At 32.3% G+C, this 21,524-nt stretch overlaps 1 protein-coding gene across 2 annotated transcripts in view; it reads right to left on the reverse strand.

Moving 5' to 3' along the window:
- The window catches only part of LOC139482357 (fibronectin type 3 and ankyrin repeat domains 1 protein-like), a 72,603-nt gene that overhangs the window by 31,468 nt on the left and 19,611 nt on the right, over positions 1 to 21,524 (reverse strand). For both annotated transcript variants that reach the window (XM_071266211.1, XM_071266210.1), the window contains exon 2: positions 7,263 to 7,408. The gene's annotated coding sequence lies outside the window, so the exon portion shown is untranslated. The remainder of the gene's footprint in view (positions 1 to 7,262; positions 7,409 to 21,524) is intronic.

Consider the following 21,524-nt stretch of genomic DNA (forward strand, 5'->3'; position numbering starts at 1 on the left):
GTTATTGGCAAATAAAAATAGAAAATGACATCATAGTCATGTCTGGCAAATTTCCAACATATATTATCAACTACTATTCTATACAAAGAAAGATAACTCCAATTGAAAATTAATTGCTATTGCACAATATTGTGCAATTAGATATTTCTTGCTATTGTGCAATACTGTGCAATTGAAAATTTCTTGCTATTGCACAATACTTGATATGGAATCCTGATTTGGACCAACTTGAAAACTGGGCCCATAATCAAAAATCAAAGTACATATTCAGATAAAGCATATCAAATAAGCCCAAGAATTTAATTTTTGTTAAAATCAAACTTAGTTTAATTTTGGACCCTTTGGACCTTAATGTAGACCAATTTGAAAACTGGACCAAAAATTAAGAATCTACATACACAGTTAGATTTGGCATATCAAAGAACCCATTTATTCAATTTTTGAAGAAATCAAACAAAGTTTAATTTTGGATCCCCATTTGGACCAACTTGAAAACTAGGCCAATAATTAAAAATCTAAGTACATTTTTAAATTCAGCATATCAAAGAACCCCAAGGATTCAATTTTTGTTAAAATCAAACTAAGTTTAATTTTGGACCCTTTGGACCTTAATGTAGACCAATTTGAAAACGGGACCAAAAATTAAGAATCTACATACATAGTTAGATTCGGCATATCAAAGAACCCCAATTATTCAATTTTTGATGAAATCACACAAAGTTCAATTTTGGACCCTTTGGGCCCCTTATTCCTAAACTGTTAGGACCAAAACTCCCAAAATCAAACCCAACCTTCCTTTTATGGTCATAAACCTTGTGTTTAAATTTCATAGATTTCTATTTACTTATACTAAAGTTATTGTGCGAAAACCAAGAATAATGCTTATTTGGGCCCTTTTTTGGCCCTTAATTCCTAAACTGTTGGAACCAAAACCCCCAAAATCAATCCCAACCTTCCTTTTGTGGTCATAAACCTTGTGTCAAAATTTCATAGATTTCTATTCACTTAAACTAAAGTTATAGTGCGAAAACCAAGAAAATGCTTATTTGGGCCCTTTTTGGCCCCTAATTCCTAAAATGTTGGGACCAAAACTCCCAAAATCAATACCAACCTTCCTTTTGTGGTCATAAACCTTGTGTTAAAATTTCATAGATTTCCATTCACTTTTACTAAAGTTAGAGTGCGAAAACTAAAAGTATTCGGACGCCGGACGACGACGACGACGACGACGACGCCGACGCCAACGTGATAGCAATATACGACGAAAAATTTTTCAAATTTTGCGGTCGTATAAAAATCTAAGTACATTTTTGGATTCAGCATATCAAAGAACTTCAAGATTTCAATTTTTGTTAAAATCAGACTAAGTTTAATTTTGAACCCTTGAAAACGGGACCAAAAGTTAAGAATCTACATACACAGTCATGACAGTTAGATTCAGCATATCAAAGAACCCCAATTATTCAATTTTGATGAAATCAAACAAAAGTTTAATTTTGGACCCTTTGGGCCCCTTATTATGTTGGGACCAAAACTCCCAAAATCAAACCCAACCTTTCTTTTATGGTCATAAACCTTGTGTTTAAATTTCATAGATTTCTATTTACTTATACTAACGTTATGGTGCAAAAACCAAGAAAAATGCTTATTTGGGTCCCTTTTTGGCCCCTAATTCCTAAACTGTTGGGACCTAAACTCCCAAAATCAATACCAACCTTCCTTTTGTAGTCATTAGCATTGTGTTTAAATTTCATTGATTTCTATTTACTTAAACTAATGTTATTGTGCGAAAACCAAGAATAATGCTTATTTGGGCCCTTTTTTGGCCCCTAATTCCTAAACTGTTGAGACCAAAACTCCCAAAATCAATCCCAACCGTTCTTTTGTGGTCATAAACCTTGTGTCAAAATTTCATAGATTTCTATTAACTTAAACTAAAGTTATAGTGCGAAAACCAAGAAAATGCTTATTTGGGCCCTTTTTGGCCCCTAATTCCTAAAATGTTGGGACCAAAACTCCCAAAATCAATACCAACCTTCCTTTTGTGGTCATAAACCTTGTGTTAAAATTTCATAGATTTCCATTCACTTTTACTAAAGTTAGAGTGCGAAAACTAAAAGTATTCGGACGCTGGACGACGACGACGACGACGACGCCGACGCCAACGTGATAGCAATATACGACGAAAATTTTTTCAAAATTTGCGGTCGTATAAAAACCAAAAATAATGCTTATTTGGGCCCCTTTTTGGCCCCTAATTCATAAACTGTTGTGACCTCAACTCCAAAAATCAATCCCAACCTTCCTTTTGTGGTCATAAACCTTGTGCTAAAATTTCATAGATTTCTATTTACTTATACTAAAGTTATTGTGCGAAAACCAAGAATAATGCTTATTTGGGCCCTTTTTTGGCCCTTAATTCCTAAACTGTTGGAACCAAAACCCCCAAAATCAATCCCAACCTTCCTTTTGTGGTCATAAACCTTGTGTCAAAATTTCATAGATTTCTATTCACTTAAACTAAAGTTATAGTGCGAAAACCAAGAAAATGCTTATTTGGGCCCTTTTTGGCCCCTAATTCCTAAAATGTTGGGACCAAAACTCCCAAAATCAATACCAACCTTCCTTTTGTGGTCATAAACCTTGTGTTAAAATTTCATAGATTTCCATTCACTTTTACTAAAGTTAGAGTGCGAAAACTAAAAGTATTCGGACGACGACGACGACGACGCCAACGTGATAGCAATATACGACGAAAATTTTTTCAAATTTTGCGGTCGTATAAAAAGGAAAAATAAATAAGCCAATGAATCAGAGCATTGTCCATATCATGGTTTTTAGATCATAAGAACCACTACTATAATACCTTGGTTAAACTTACACATAATTTTCATAAGTACTCTGAAGGGGACAGGACACTTATTTCCACGTTTATCTGCATGTATACTATATGTATTTTATTTCGTTTGAAATAGGGTTTTTCCCGTTTGCTATTTGTAGTATTATTTATAGATGGGAACTAGTATAACTAGTTCAGATACTGGTTTTGTAACAGTATGTACTATTCATAAGTTTGATGTTAGGTGAAGGAGGCACGAGGAAAGTTTTGGAGGTTTTTATGGGTGGGGTTTAAAGGTACTATATAAAGTTTGGAATTTAAATGTATTAGCATCGAAGCTGGTGCTCCCAGTTACGTCGAATTGAAGTTGGTCACATAGGTATATGTGCAGTTGTTGCTATGTTTATTGTACGTACAGGCGTTGGAGGTATTAGCCGGGGGAAAAGAAACGATGCGAAAGAGGAACAATGTTATATGTCATGTGTTTATATATTGTTTCAATCTAAGAAATATGTACAATAAAGTAAAATAAAATATTGAATCGCAAGAGAAAATAATATGTTACTGCGAGCAACAAATCCTATATCTGTGTTTGTCTTGTTTATAGCCTATTGAATTAGAGATTAAATGCTTTAAATTCGGACGAGCAGGGCGAGGGAGAATTTAAGATTAATATACTACTATAATATATAAAGACTCCGTCTATATAATATAGCAGTGATTGACATGGAGAAGAATCTTAGAATTAATAGTTAATAGAAAATCAAATTCACTTTAATATTTATGATATAGATACGTATGTTCATAGTATACAGAAACGCGAAAATAATGAAATATAACAGAAAACAAAATACTAACGGACTTATATGGTATACAGAATCTGAGAAATGCGAAAATAATGGAATTAAAGTCATAAAGAGAAAAAAATAACGGACTTTGGAAACAAGGGAGAGGGCCTAAAATGTTTCCAAGTACCTATGAATTTTGATACCTTTTCTGAAATTCTCCAGACATGAAATCCTTTACTGAAATTCTCCAGACAAACAAATCTTTCACAAAAATTCTCCTTACAACAGTTTACATACTTTCAACCAAGCTCTTTTAAATGCCCGCGATTTCGAGGGTGTGCTCTAGTACTTAAAGTAAAAAAAGAGATGTGGTATGATTGCCAATTAGACAACTCTCCACCAGATAACAAATGACGTAGAAGTTTACAACTATAAGTCCCTGTAAGGCCTTCAACAATGAGCAAAACCTAATGAACAACAATCTATAAAAGGCTCTGAAATTACAAATGTAAAACAATTCAAAGTGAAAACTACAAATAGATTTTTGTAGAAAACAATAAACGAAAAACAAATATGATATACATGTACAGCAACTAACGACAACCACTGAATTGCAGGCTCCTGACTTGGGACATGCACATACAGAATGTGTCAGGGTTAAACATGTTTGCGGATGCCAAACCCTCCCAAAATTGGGACATTGGTGTAACATTACAACTTACATACAAACTATAATACTGTTAACAATTAACAACTTAACACAGAGATATGTCTAGCCTTTTTGATATTTTGACAATGCATGCAAATATTAAATTTAAAATACCAATGCTTTAACATGAAAGTTGTGCAAATATTCAAAGTCAATGAACCATGACTTAAGGTACAGAGATAAAGAATCTCCATGGAAATGAGATGTGCCAATGCTAATACAACTAAAATTGAGAATGGAAATGGGGAATGAGTCAAAGAGACAACAACCTGACCAAACAGCAGAAAACAGCTGATGGCCACCAATTGGTCTTCAACACAGCAAGAAAAACACGCACCCGGACTTCAGCTGGCCCCTAAACAAAATATGTACTATCAATTACAAACGAAAGTGAACCAACGCCTGGTGAGTCTGTAGTACGGTAGAGTCCATAAAGTGGATACCCGAGGGTATGCAGGGTCGTTATGATAAAAACATAAAATGTAGAGAGTCTTATAACAACAACACTTTAGGGACTGCTGCAGAAAATTTATTGATCGACATGTTTCGGTGCCTAGGGCACCGTCATCAGGATAAAATCAATACATAAAATCATGTTGAAGTAAAAGATCGGGTTGTTAAAATTTAAACGTCACAATGTTACAATGGTAAGTAACGTTATTAATAGCAACGTACTGAAAGTGAAAGTGAAAGTTCATTGGAAGTATGTAAATAAACTATAAAAAGAAATTAAAAAATAAAATGTTTTTGTTTTTTAATTTCTTTTTATATAATTATTAATAACGTTACTTACCATTGTAACATTGTGACGTTTAAATTTTAACAACCCGATCTTTTACTTCAACATGATTTTATGTATTGATTTTATCCTGATGACGGTGCCCTAGGCACCGAAACATGTCGATCAATAAATTTTCTGCAGCAGTCCCTAAAGTGTTGTTGTTATAAGACTCTCTACAAAATATGTACTAGTTCAATGAAAATGGACGTCACACTAAACTCCAAAACATATAAATGAACTAAAATTAAAAAACATACAAGACTAACAAAGGCCAGAGGCTCCTGACTTGGGACAGGCACAAAAATGCGGCCGGATAAACATGTTTTGTGAGATCTCAACCCTCCCCCTATACCTCTAGCCAATGTAGAATAAACATACACACAGTAAAACTCAGTTTAAAAGAAGTCTGAGTCAGATGACAGAATAGGTAACTTAAGAAACAAAGCAAAATAACAATGATAAATAATTAAATTAACAAGGGATTATTAGCATTTACTGAAATGCCAGCTCCAGACCTTGATTAAACTGATTGAAAGATTGTCTTCATCGCACAATCCCTTCTGTTAGGGGTTTAGTATCATACCATCATAAAATATATGAGAAGAACATAACCCGTATCATGCCAACAACTGGTTTTAGAATAAATGTGTTTATTTCAGATGCAAAGACCCTATGAGTGAATCAATATTAATACCAAAATATGCCATCTTTAATGATCTGACAACAGTATCATAATTATATACCTTCTGAATAAGTCTGTTTAAAACTGCTGACTTATCATAAGTGGTTCCCTTTAAACAAACTCAAACACAAACATTAACTTGTGAACTATTTTCACTGAACTAGTACACATTTTTGTTTAGGGACCAGCTGAAGCCTGCCTCTGTGTGCCAGATTTTCTCGCTGTGTTGAAGACCCGGTGGCCTTTACCTGTTTTTTGCTCGTAAGTCAGGGTTGTTGTCTCTTTGACACATTCTCAATTGTATGTAAAAGTTTCAAAGTCAATGAACCATGATGAGGTGGGAGGAGCTATATAATCTCCATGGAAATAAGACTTGGTTCACCTTCAACTGATCTAATCACAAACTAATACATGTAAACTAAGCTTTTTAAAAGTTTCAAAGTCAATAGACCATGACTAAGGTGGATTAGGGCCAAATAATCTCCATGAAAATTAGATGTGGTAATGCTAATACAACTACATACCAAATATCATTGACCTACCACTAGTGGTTCACCATAAACTAGACCTAATCACAAACTAATACATTGTTGATGCCATTGCTGCTGCCGCAGGAAACAGCAAACCTATGTCTCCATTTTTTTGACTCCGTTCAGTTTGAAGCAAAATTCAGTTGAAAAGGGCTCAACTCATCAGAACAATACAAAGCACAAAAAATTCTTAACAAAAACACACAAGACATAAAGTATGTACAGATCTAAAAGTCTCACAGTTACTGAAAGCTAGTTCAAACCTACATGTAATAGAACTGATGAAAAACCAATGTATCTAAAATATAGGTATCAATAGATTGTAAGACTGTGTATGTACATATGTGTATACATGTACCAATAATATAAAGTTTGGTTTTAATGTACAAAATCAATATTTATACCAATATACACATTATTCAAAAATCTAATTACAGTGTTGAATTGGTATAACCTTCTAGAAAAAGTTTATTTTAAGGATTGATAAGTTAACTCAGATGGGGGGGAAATAAAAAAATAGGTTTGTTTCCGCACACTCTGACTGACTGGAAAAAAGGTCGCCTACTCAAAAAAAAATTTGGGTCCTTTCAAAAAAAAATTTTTTTTTTCTTCTTCCTACCGAACTCTGATTTTCGAAGATAGAAGACAGCAATCTGGATTAGACTTCTTATTTAATCTAAAGGAGCAGATAAATGTATGCAATTTGTTTTGGATTATATAAACATAATCTACATAATTAATTAGTCTTAATATAATCAAATGTTTCAATCCATAGTTATCCCTCTACCTTCAAAATTTTGATTACAAAATACAGTATGATAGTTCCAAAAAATATCATAAAGATCCTCAATTTCAACATAACTTGTAAAAGTGATTTTGAAAGAAAATTATTAAGTAAAGTCCCTGACTAATTATCAATATGATTATAAATACCCAAAGCAAAATCTGTTAGTAAGGGATTACAAGTGAGCCTTCGTCAAACTCTAATTGCACTTTAGCATGTTATTGTTATAAGTCTGTCTGCAAGGCCTTAATGCAACTTTATATGCATACTACTTCTGCCACCAGTCAATTAGAATCTGAAAAAAAGTTTTAAATTCAAAGCATGTAAACAGATTAAACAGGATAGAGAATGGAAATAGGGAATGTGTCAAAGAGGCCACCAATGAATTTAAAGGGAAACTGCCCCGAAAAATCAAAAATTGATATTATGTCCATTCTGTATAAAAATGCTCAAATTCATAGATATTAAAGTTTTATTCTGCTAGACAAGAGATCACCATCGATTATAAATTTAGAATATCAATTCTCTGCGAGCCGCCATTTTGACCCTCTTCTCCGTTTTTAGCCACAATATGTCTATGAACCACAAAGGACCAAAACAACAGTAACCTTAAATGTAGTCGTAATTGCGAGTGGATATCTTGTCAATCGTACGGTTGTATTATCCAACTTACTTATTTGATACGGATTTTTTTTTTTTTTTTTAAGTTTCCAAGGTCTGTCGTTTTTAACTGTTTATATGGGAATTGGTTAAAAAGTCACAGTTCAAAGTCATAAATAATCATATAATAAGTGTTCCGTGAAATCTAATTTGTTCATAATTCTTTTATGTAATAAACTTATTTTAATAAATTCGAACCTTCCCTTGTCTGATCCATACCTGTCAACTCACCCGTTTTTTGCGGGTGACACCCGTTATTTTCACCTCTCACCCGGGAGTTTTTCTTTACCCGGCGGGTCCCGGGAATTTCTAACATTACCCGTTTCACCCGGATTTCTGACCGAATTGTTTCCGGTATTTAGAAGTAATACGACCTTCGGTTTTATCGGTCTTTTTCAATGTAACCAAAAGTCAAAATGTAGGACTGTTTACCTGAGCTAATGAAGAGACAACACAGCTACAAGATGAGTTCAGTGACTATCAGTTGACCCCATTAGATGAACTTCCCCTGAAACTGACATTGGTACATTTTGGGGAGAAATGTCCAAGTTGCATGACATTTTTCTTAACAAGCCAAGATTTATTGTTTTGTCAAAACTTTCTAAAACATTACTGGTTTTGCCAAACAGCAATGCAGACAGTGAGAGGGCATTTTCTTTAGTAAAGAAAATAGCTACAGAGTTTAGGGCTGATCTTAATAAGGATACACTGTGTGCTCTTCTTTCTTGTAAAATGAATACACATTTGCATTGCTATGAACTGAAACCAAGTGCAGTTCTTTTAAAGAATGCCAAGTCTGCTACTATGGAATATAACAATAGTCTGAAATAAACTTGTATACATGTTCTAACTGTTTCATATACATATTGACTATATAAATTATATATGTAAACATATTTTTGTTCTTCAATTGAGCCCGCAAAATGTCGTACGCGTTATGACCTGAGATTTTTTTTCTCAATGCAGGTCATAACCTGACTTTTCATTTTCAGAGGTTGACAGGTATGTCTGATCACCTGCATGGCTAAAGGTATTGTGAGGTGACACGTCCAGGCCGTATTCAAGCGATTTCCTGTCGGAATTGCAAGTTCATGCATTGTTTCACTTCTGAGGGGATTGATCAGTGTACAGGACCGATAACTTGAAACTTTCTATTTTGAACTATCAGGTGTATAACATACATCTCTGTCTTCCGTGTCAGATAGTGATATACTAGTCATTACTAAAACTCATACGCTTGTTCATGAATAATATTTCTGGTGTAAAGAATATTATTTGTAACCAGATGCTCCGCAGGGTGCAGCTTTATACGACCTCAGAGGTCGAACCCTGAACAGTTGGGGAAGTATGGACACAACATTTAAGCTTGATACAGCTCTGAATTTGGATTGTGATTAAATAGTTGACACAATATAGGTTTCTGACACAGAATGAATGTGGTCTAAGAACTTAAACTTAAAAACTTAAAAATTTTAAATTGGACATTTAGGCCACACCAAATTAATTAATAGTTCTTTGAGATTTTACCCCAAAAAAATGGGGCGAGCGAGCGAAATTTAAATTTATATTTTTAAATTCTTCGCCTCAAATTTTGAAGAAATATGGAGCGAGCGATATTTTTTTCTCTCAATTTTTATATCTTTTACCTAAAAGAAGCAACTGAATTTTCAACTCACTTAATTGAAAGGGGACATAATTTGATATAATTAAATTATCTCCCTTTTTATATGTATTTCAACTTTCTGCATTCTTTTTCATTTTGTTTTGTTGTTTGTATAATTAACACTGCACAAATATACACTTTTGAACATATTTTTTTATGCATGAACTTTTTATGGCTATCTGCTTTTAATATGCACTGCTTTCATCTGTAGTATATGCACCTTCTGGTCCTTAGACACCCTCTGTAGTATGCTAGCTAGCTTCTTGTAACATAACTGCATGTTAATTCCACTTGGTTTTGAATTTGATGTATCTTTAGTAGCAGTAGATCCATCATCAATTGTGAACTGCACATATTTAAAGTTTAGGTCATTACATATTGACCATACCATATTTTCGTCAGATATTTCGATACTAGAATCATCGAAACTGTTCGACTTACTTATTTGTATGGTTTTAATATTAATAATCTCACTTTGTGCATCGCTACATCGTTCAATGGCTTCTTGATATAGTTCCCTGAATGTCCGACATTTTGTTTGTGTTGCCGCATTTTTTAATATGTATGCCTTGTTGTTATTTTTGTCTGAATGTTTCACCACAGAAACAATCAGCACGTTTTCCATCTTTGCAACTTTTTTGATCAAAATCAAAAATATGCTTGACAAATGACAAACACTGCATATTTTCAAACGCTTAATTGATAAAGACTTTTTTTTAATACCGGAATCGAGTTCGTCGAAAATGCGGATTTATTTTCGACGTGCGGGAATTTTATTTTTATTTTTATTTTTTGGTTTTGGCAGGTGAGGTGCGGGAAATTTATTTTTATTTTTTTATTTTAATTTCGGCAATTTAGGTGCGGGTTTTCCAAAGAACTACTAATTAATTTGGTGTGGCCTTACCTATTAAGGTCCAACATCCAAAATCTAAATACATGGTTAGATTCAGCATATCATAGAACCCCCAGATTAAATTTTTGATGAAATCAAATAATGTTCAATTTTAGACCCTTTAGAACTCAATGTGGACTAATTTGATAATCGGGCCCAAATATTAAAATTCCAAATACATGATTAGATTCAGCATATTGAAAAACCCCATATTTTCAATTTTTGTTGAAATCAAACAAAGTTTAATTTTTGACCCTTTGGACCTTAATGTAGACCTATTTGAAAACAGGACAATACTGTGCAATTGAATATTTCTAATTTCTTGCTATTGCGTAAAACTGTGCAATTGAAAATTTCTTGCTATTGGGCAATATTGTGCAATTAGATATTTCCTGCTATTGCGCAATACTGTGCAATTGAAGATTTCTTGCTATTGCACAATACAGTGCAATTGAAGATTTCTTGCTATTGCCCAATACTGATTTTATTGTCATTTTTCATTAAGCACTGTTAAAGTCAGAATGTTGCTTCCATAGACTCAATGTAAAAAAAAAAAAATCCCTACCTACCTCTCCTAACTTTTTTTCAGATGTAACTGGAACCACACATATTTTTTTATTTGGCCTGAAATCAAACGAAGTTTAATTTTGGACCCTTTTGGCCCCTAATTCGTTGGGACCAAAATTTCCAAAATCAATCCAAACCTTCCTTTTGTGGTCATAAACCTTGTGTTAAAATTTCATATATTTCTATTTAACTAATAATTACCAGAGACATATATAGGCCAGACTTTTTTTATTATCTGTTGAACAAGATCCGCCGACTCCACCTTAATTTTCCCGATTTTAGAATAAAAATAAAAGTAGTGCTTCTTATTTTTATTATTATTTTTCCCGCTGACTGTTACGAAATCCTCAGAAATTAATAAAATGTGTTGTTCACGATACTCGCTTTCAGTCAATTTCGTTATCGGTAATATTTAATTTTTACCAAGTCAATGAAACAGCAATTTTCATTTAAAAGTAAAGAAATTCAAGGCATCAACGATATATTTTCTTCTAAAAGATTTTTAAGCTGGTGGCATATGCTTTTCATACTTGTTACACCAAGGATTTGTATACTATACAAATCCTTGGTTACACCAGAGACATATAATACAATATGTATATATGTCTCAGCATACACTAAGAGGTTCCTGACTGGACAGGCGCGGATCCAGAGGGGGGTTCAGGGGTTGGAACCCCCTCTTTGTCCTGGGTTAGGAACCCCCCTTTTTAAAATGACTGGATCCGCCCCTGCTGGGTGACTGGTATATATACATATATAGTGTATATGGCTATATGCAGCGAGGTTGATATATTTGAGTGGTGCCATGGATCTATATTAGTGGAAATACAGAATCAAAACATAGTTTTTATGTTTATATTAATAGAAGGGTTAACCAGAGACATATATAAACTATATATGTATTTATATTTCTCTTGGTTAATATACTGGTCTGTTCTCATTTCATTGTTCTTGTATTTTGATAAATTCTAAAAAAAAAAAAAAAAAAAAAGTCACTTATAATGGTTTTATTTTTATTTCTAGTGTCGACTGGACCAATTTTGCACTTTTTTTTTTTTTTTTTCGCCCCCTCGACCCTAATTTTTTACAAATTATCTTGTTAAGGTAGATACATGGTATACCGCCATCTTGGATTGTACAATCACAGTAAAAAGTCGGTCTAGTTATTTGCCTAAATCTGCAAATTTGCAGACAGATTTGCAATTTAAAGGTTAGACTGTTTAATGATTTAAAGAAAACTTTGTAATTTTTTGTATAATTAAAAATATTTAAACAAATATCATTTTTTTTTTGTTTTTAGAATCATTTTTTTCAAATGGGCCATTTAAGGGAAGATAACTCTTTTAGTAAAAAAATTATACTAGACTGATAGGGAAATTTTTTCTTTTTACTTTTAGCAAGAAAACAAGTTCGGTGACACCATTTTTTCTTTTTATTTTCTTAAAATATATTACAAAAACTATCTTTTCACAATTTATTTCAAAATTCTATCTCATAGAATTTTTTTTATGCACACAGATGTTCTTTTCCATGAACAATTTAACCAAATTTAGGCAATTTTCAACGACATATAGCTTGAAAAATAGCACGGTGACCCATACTTTTTATTATATTTTTGAAAAGAGCATAGTAAAATCTTCATTTTGGCTAGTATAAGAAAATTCTGTCTCAAAAAATATTTACTTATGATCTACCTTAAACAGATAAAATAAAAAGTCTGGCCATATGTCTCTGCTTATACTTAAGTTATGGTGCGAAAACCAAGAAAAATGCTTATTTGGGCCCTTTTTGGTCCCTAATTCCTAAAGTTGGGACCAAAATCAATCCCAACCTTCCTTTTAATATGGTCATAAACCTTGTGTTTAAATTTCATAGATTTGTATTTACTTTTACTAAAGTTACTAAAGTTAGAATGCGAAAACCAAATGTCTTCAGATGACGACGACTACAGACGACGACGCCAACGTGATTCCAATATATATAGGACCAGAGACATATATACACATATATGTGTATATACATGTATGTCTCTGATAGGACCAAAAAAAATTCAATTTTTGAGGTCGTATAAAAAGTGTGGAAAACTGTTATTTGCCTGCATTTTCTGAAAATACATTGTTTATAGTGTTATAAATGGGTATTGATAATATTAAAATTTAATCTCAAAGAAACAACACATTTAATATTTATAAATTTTATTGGGATCAATATCTAACCTGATGCTCCGCAGGGCGTAGCTTTATACGACCGCAGAGGTTGAACCCTGAACGGTTAGGGCAAGTATGGACACAACATTCAAGCTGGATTCAGCTCTAAATTTGGATTGTGATTAAATAGTTGACACAGCATAGGTTTCTGACACAGAATGAATGTGTTCTAATGAACTTAAAATTTTTGTTTCTCTTAGAGCAATTCACTATGCTGTTGAATATTAATCCTCTCAAAAAAATGTTTGAAGAAATTTTCTTTTTTATTTATGAAATTTCAAATGAGAAAAATTGAACCCAATTTTTTTAATCACATCCCCCTTTCCCTTATTCCAAAACTAATCTCAATTAAAATTTCTAATGGAGTTTGCAACAATAACTACTCATTTAAATACATCATAAAATATTAAGATGTAAAAAAACTGCTTGTTATCACTGAATGGTAAAGATTATTTTAATTTATCAGTTGGTAGTAAAAAGTGAATATACATTGTATATTGTATATAACAAAGATTTAAGTTGATTCTGGACAAAGAAAGATAACTCCAATTAAAAAAAAATCTTGCTATTGCACAATATTTTGCAATTAGATATTTCTTGCTTACTATTCTGGACAAAGAAAGATAACTCTAATTAAAAAAAAATTTGATATTTCACAATATTGTGCAATTAGATATTTCTTGCCATTGCGCAATACTGTGCAATTGAAAAGACTTGCTATTACACAATACTTAATATAATAATTTTAGATCCTGATTTGGACCAACTTGAAAACTGGGCCCATAATCAAAAATCTAAGTACATTTTTGGATTCAGCATATCAAAGAACTTCAAGATTTCAATTTTTGTTAAAATCAGACTAAGTTTTATTTTGGACCCTTTGGACTTTAGTGTAGACCAATTTGAAAACAGGACCAAAAATGAAGAATCTACATACACAGTTAGATTTGGAATATCAAAGAACCCCATTTATTCAATTTTTGATGAAATCAAACAAAGTTTAATTTTGGACCCCGATTTGGACCAACTTGAAAACTGGGCCAATAATCAAGAATCTAAGTACATTTTTAGATTCAGCATATCAAAGAACCTAACTGATTCATTTTTTGTCAAAATCAAACTAAGTTTAATTTTGGACCCTTTGGACCTTAATGTAGACCAATTTGAAAACGGGACCAAAAGTTAAGAATCTACATACACAGTCATGACAGTTAGATTCAGCATATCAAAGAACCCCAATTATTCAATTTTGATGAAATCAAACAAAAGTTTAATTTTGGACCCTTTGGGCCCCTTATTATGTTGGGACCAAAACTCCCAAAATCAAACCCAACCTTTCTTTTATGGTCATAAACCTTGTGTTTAAATTTCATAGATTTCTATTTACTTATACTAACGTTATGGTGCGAAAACCAAGAAAAATGCTTATTTGGGTCCCTTTTTGGCCCCTAATTCCTAAACTGTTGGGACCTAAACTCCCAAAATCAATACCAACCTTCCTTTTGTAGTCATTAACATTGTGTTTAAATTTCATTGATTTCTATTTACTTAAACTAATGTTATTGTGCGAAAAACCAAGAATAATGCTTATTTGGGCCCTTTTTTGGCCCCTAATTCCTAAACTGTTGAGACCAAAACTCCCAAAATCAATCCCAACCGTTCTTTTGTGGTCATTAACCTTGTGTCAAAATTTCATAGATTTCTATTAACTTAAACTAAAGTTATAGTGCGAAAACCAAGAAAATGCTTATTTGGGCCCTTTTTGGCCCCTAATTCCTAAAATGTTGGGACCAAAACTCCCAAAATCAATACCAACCTTCCTTTTGTGGTCATAAACCTTGTGTTAAAATTTCATAGATTTCCATTCACTTTTACTAAAGTTAGAGTGCGAAAACTAAAAGTATTCGGACGCCGGACGACGACGACGACGACGACGACGCAGACGCCAACGTGATAGCAATATACGACGAAAATTTTTTCAAAATTTGCGGTCGTATAAAAACCTGAAAAATAATGGTCTTAGAATAGATGATTTTCATACACTAAGACAACTTTGGCAAACTCAATTTGGGGAGATCAAATTGCATATCAGATAACATAACATGTAACATAACGTCTATCAACTTATCAAGTTGACATAGCGGTAAAATTCAACTGTCAGTGAACAGGCACTTCGATCACGATTTTCACGGGTCTACATTAAATTCACGCTTTCTGGGGATAATGGGTTTGTAAAACATGTTTGTTGTTACCTATTCATTCAGTACGTCTCAGTGTTAATTTGACACATCTTTTGGGTAGTTTTCCCTTAAATTCCATCGTGGCGAGTGCTTGTTTACGTATATTGGAAGTTGCCATTCCAACGAATGGTCACTTCCGGGTAACGGTATGTACTTCTTTATAAAGTTATAATAATACTTAAAATTACTTGCTGGCCTTCCTTTTATAGTGTAGGATATTTAATAATAAGATATAATTACATTTAGTATGTTTTTGTGAAGCGCCGTTAAGGAACTATTTTGTGATTTCAATGACGTCAGATAGAAACGTAGGTGATAAGGCTAAGAGTATGGAATTTTAAGGTTTATAATTATTATGTCACTTATTTATTGGAATTAAATGCAAACTTTCGCGATTTTATGTATTTATAACGACATTTTGGGACATGAGCCAGAGTTTTCCTTGGTATTTCAAAGTTATAGTAGGTTTTCAGTTCTGTGAGTTGCGGATGTACTTCACCGTCAAGTATAAATACGGTGTTGCACTAGCACTTTGGCATATCGTATCTGGCTATCAAGCAGAGCAGAACAGTAAACAAAACAACCCTTAAAGTCAACCAAGCTATTTAGGTACAGGATGCATTTCGATATAAAGCTATTTTACCTTAAGCTATGCCAGAGACATATATACATATATAGTCTCTGGCTAGTCTCTGGCTATACGATAGCATTCCAAGTCTATATTTATCTTTTTACATCTTTTGGAATATTAAACTAAAAGCTTAAAAGCACGTCTAGGAACTAAATACCGTTTTTATAAATATTCCCACTAATATGGCAAGCCAAAGTGGACAAAAAGAGCTATTTTTTAATATTAAGAAATCATTTTTTAATATTAAGAAATCATTTTTTAATATTAGAAAATCATTTTTTAATATTAAGAAATCATTTTTTAATATTAAGAAATCATTTTTTAATATTAGAAAATCATTTTTTAATATTAATAAATAGTGTTTTTCTTTTTTAATATTAGAAAATCATTTTTACTATACTATATATAAAAATATTAATTTTCGCGAACCATTTAGGTCACGGAAATTCCAAAATATGGCATCAGTAAGGAGAGTTGTACAAATAATGTGAATACATAGACACTCAATCCAATTTATGTATTACTGAAAATAATCAAGTGTTCATTAAATTCTGTTTTGATTCTGCTAACAACGTTCCATATTTTCTATAATTAAGATGTAAATATGTGAAACCCCGCAATAAACATGATGAAAATAGATGGCCTCAATGGTAAAAGCAACGCTAAAAATTTCCGTTAATATGTTAACATCTTGAACTTTGACCCTGGGTTCAAAGGGGTTAATAAACCGATTCACAAATAGAGATCTCCTTGCTCTCAAATGTAATCCTTAGTAAAGTATACAGGCAACTTCGTTTACAGAAATATATACACACTTTATCAGTAATATATTGTCATGCTTCTGCAAATTAACATTTTTTTTTATGCTGACCTTTAATCAAATTTAATTCTATACAAATTTTATTACGTAAACAATTGGTAAAGCAATAGAAGTAAGAATATTTTTAGCGCCAATTTAACCAGCTTCATCATCGCCACCATCAAAATTATTTATCGTTATCATTGTAAAATTTCACTTACATAGGGTTTATTAATATAGAGTAATTTGGTAAGTATGGCTTATTAATTAAAAGGTTCTTGAGATGTGCTTCTCTAGACATTTCTGACGGTCAGTTTAATCCCATTTATCTCAATATTTCCCCCGATGACAGAAATGTCAACCCAACCTAATCGTTTCAAAATCTATTTGATGAACTAATTTCTTCTAAGGGACTTATCATTTTTTACCTGGGAGGGGGGGCTGGTCATTTTGAAATCAAACACATAAAATTTTCTTGATCCACCCATAATATTTCATTATTTTTATTTGATCAATCCCCTTAAAATATATTTAAAAAATGTGATCCCCCCCCCCCCCCCACCCCCTCTATTAAATATGCCAAAATTTGAACATCTAAAACACTTATGTTATTTTACGAAAAAATTGCAAACATGAAATATTCTCAGTGGTTTTGAGTCAAAAAGTATTTTGACACTGACACACCGTTTCGTCTTCCTGGGATAAATATTACTGAAAATCCCATTTGTCTGTTATCTTTAGAACACTGCTCATTTACAAGCCCCCATGGAGCAATTTTTGAAGGCCTTGTGCAAATATTTAAAATCTTTGCGCAATCAGTTTCTTTGTTAAATTAATGAGATGAAACATTGAGCTCTAATAAAAAATTATAACTTGGGAAAAACCATTTATTAAAAGCATGATTTTATATCTGAAAACTTGAGAAATTTTGTGAGAAAAATTTACTTATACAAGTTTTTTTTTTAGAAAATTAAGGAGGAGATTATTCAAACATTATAATTTACTTATATGTGTACATTTTTTTAGCTTCTTTAAGAAAATAGAAATTACTTGTTTAATATTAAAAAATGATTTTCTAATATTAGAAAATAGCTCTTTTTGTCCACTTTGGCTTGCCATACACTTAAGCAGGTCTTCAACAGGAAGTGGCTTCATATTTAGACAAGATGCAGAACCAGTTCAATGTTTACAGTTTCTTATAGCACTTTTTGGCAAATTATACAATTATTAAAGATGTACGTAAAGATACAATTTTCCACCACGTTGACAACTTTCTAATATCTTTATTTAATGAAATAAGTATATTTCATTCTCTTATTATTGTATGATTGATAAGATAACAGGGCCATAGGAAAGTTTTGTCAAGAAGGGGTGCGAAGGGGGTGGGTGTGGAAGGGGTAGTCCCGTCCCTCAGTTTAGATTTTTTTTTTAAATGGGGCGCCTGTCCGAAGTTAGGAGTATTTTGGTCATTGGCGAAGTTTTGGAAGAGGAATACCAACGATACAAGAAGCGTTTTTAATAAGATTTTGGGAAATTATGCTGTGCTTAAGGTTAAGGCTTAACCTTTTGGTTTTCACTGTTATTGATTTATTTGACATATACAGAGTTCATTTTTATTACATAAATAAGGCCGTTAGTTTTCTTTTTTGAATTGTTTTACATTGTCTTATCGGGGCCTTTTACAGCTGACTATGCGGTATGGGCTTTGCTCATTGTTGAAGGCCGTACGGTGACCTATAGTTGTTAATGTCTGTGTCATTTTGGTCTTTTGTGGAAAGTTGTCTCGATCATTGGCAATCATACCACATCTTCTTTTTTATATTGTAAGTAAGAAGTTCCTGTTCTTTTGAGCATGTTGAGAAGTAGTTTACGTTGCCAATTCTAAATTACTTTTTTCTGTTATCCAATTCCATATATCTAAGATGGAGTTTACAAAACGAGTTATGATATATTATTAAATAAACTTGCCCCTAATTTGTCTTTTTATATTATAATTATAGCATGTAATAAAATTTTGCAAATTTTAAGAGAAAAACACTTTGTCCCCAGGGGTGATTTCCCTCCTGTTACCACTGGTTTTTTTTACCTGTGGAAACGTTTACAAGACCAAGAGTTATTTTCCCATTATGTATTGTGAAGAGCATCATTCCCTGAATGTATTTCTACAAAGAAATAGTTGGAAAGGCGGCCAGGTTTGAAAATTCAAGCCCATCCAAGGTAAGAATTTATAGAAAAATACTTATTGGTGTTCTATCCTGTTATAGCCTTTTTTTACACTTTCTGAGAATACTTTTTAGTGTGCACCACAACATTAAGTGTGTTTTTATATCATCTTTTTAAAAGTTATATGTCACAGGAAATACACTTACATTTAATGTGATAAAAAGGACAAAAACTATCGCGTAATTCCTTTCTGTTACGTTCTGTCATGTTACCTGATCAAAAGTAACAGCATAACCATCATCAGTAACAAGAAGGATGTTCAAGACAATTTCACTGAAGAATCGAACAGTTATTCTATTATATGCCAACCATTTCATTTAATATAAGTTATCACCACCATATCAAATAAATTTCAAAATAATATACAGTATATTGAATAAAAAAATAGGTTTTTTGCTTTTGATAACAGCAGAGAACATTGTGCAATTCTAGTATAGTAAATAGTAACAGAAAGGAATTTATTTTCATAACCTAGGCAGATTTTTCATCTTAAAAAAAACGGTTTCAAAGGATAAATGACATTGTTTGCTGTTATCTTCCAATTGTGACCAATCTAAAATGATTTATTTTTCTTAAACTTTAAAATAAAGCAGAAAAATCCTTTCTGTTACCAACTCTGTCCTGTTACCGTTGTCCTGTTACTCAAGATTCTTTCATGTTACCGACATATCTGACTATATTTAAGTATATTTCTAAACCTTTTGTATTGCAAATGCTAAAATCAATAATTAGCATTTTATAAACTATTGCAGGATATACTAGTAAACCACAAATAGTGTCTTAAACTTATTCCTTATTCCCATTAGAAACTTTTTAAAATTGATTCACTTTGGTAACAGGAAAGAACTGGATTTTTGTTGTACCATTTTTACATCAGAGGCCCCTGAGGGGCCTCGGGTGTATTGCCATCGCCTACTTTTCAATTCGCGCAAAGATCAAAGAGATGCATATATAATTAGTTTTGGAATAATAACGGACATTATAGACCCGCGGACCTATATAGTGCAGAATAAAATTCCGTATCACTTCTTTTAAATTCATGTTTTCAATGGATACTCAGTTTTTTTTAATTTTTCTTAATGCAAAATTTATAATATGAAAATGTTTTGTCGTTAGGCCACACCAAATTAATTAGTAGTTCTTTGGAAAACCCGCACCTAAATTGCCGAAATTAAAATAAAAAAATAAAAATAATTTCCCGCACCTCACCTGCCAAAACCAAAAAATAAAAATAAAAATAAAATTCCCGCACGTCGAAAATAAATCCGCATTTTCGACGAACTCGATTCCGGTATTAAAAAAAAGTCTTTATCAGTTAAGCGTTTGAAAATATGCAGTGTTTGTCATTTGTCAAGCATATTTTTGATTTTGATCAAAAAAGTTGCAAAGATGGAAAACGTGCTGATTGTTTCTGTGGTGAAACATTCAGACAAAAATAACAACAAGGCATACATATTAAAAAATGCGGCAACACAAACAAAATGTCGGACATTCAGGGAACTATATCAAGAAGCCATTGAACGATGTAGCGATGCACAAAGTGAGATTATTAATATTAAAACCATACAAATAAGTAAGTCGAACAGTTTCGATGATTCTAGTATCGAAATATCTGACGAAAATATGGTATGGTCAATATGTAATGACCTAAACTTTAAATATGTGCAGTTCACAATTGATGATGGATCTACTGCTACTAAAGATACATCAAATTCAAAACCAAGTGGAATTAACATGCAGTTATGTTACAAGAAGCTAGCTAGCATACTACAGAGGGTGTCTAAGGACCAGAAGGTGCATATACTACAGATGAAAGCAGTGCATATTAAAAGCAGATAGCCATAAAAAGTTCATGCATAAAAAAATATGTTCAAAAGTGTATATTTGTGCAGTGTTAATTATACAAACAACAAAACAAAATGAAAAAGAATGCAGAAAGTTGAAATACATATAAAAAGGGAGATAATTTAATTATATCAAATTATGTCCCCTTTCAATTAAGTGAGTTGAAAATTCAGTTGCTTCTTTTAGGTAAAAGATATAAAAATTGAGAGAAAAAAATATCGCTCGCTCCATATTTCTTCAAAATTTGAGGCGAAGAATTTAAAAATATAAATTTAAATTTCGCTCGCTCGCCCCATTTTTTTGGGGTAAAATCTCAAAGAACTATTAATTAATTTGGTGTGGCCTTAGAAACATTTGTATTTTAATCAAACGAATTTCAATATCAAACCAGGTGCTCCGCAGGGCGCAGCTTTATACGACCGCAGAGGTCGAACCCTGAACAGTTGGGGCAAGTATGGACAAAACATTCAAGCATGATACAGCTCTGAATTTGGATTGTGATCAAATTTTTGACATTACATGGTTTTTTTTTACACAAAACAAATGCCAAGATTTTACAAATCAATTAAAGATTTCTTCTTCAAACTTTTTAAATCTAAAATTAAATAGTTGACACAGCATAGGTTTCTGACACAGAATGAATGTGGTCTAATGAACTTAAAAGGTTTTTTTTGCCTTTGAGCA

This window comes from Mytilus edulis, chromosome 7 (genome assembly GCF_963676685.1).
Source record: "Mytilus edulis chromosome 7, xbMytEdul2.2, whole genome shotgun sequence".
Classification (NCBI taxonomy): Eukaryota; Metazoa; Mollusca; class Bivalvia; order Mytilida; family Mytilidae; genus Mytilus; species Mytilus edulis.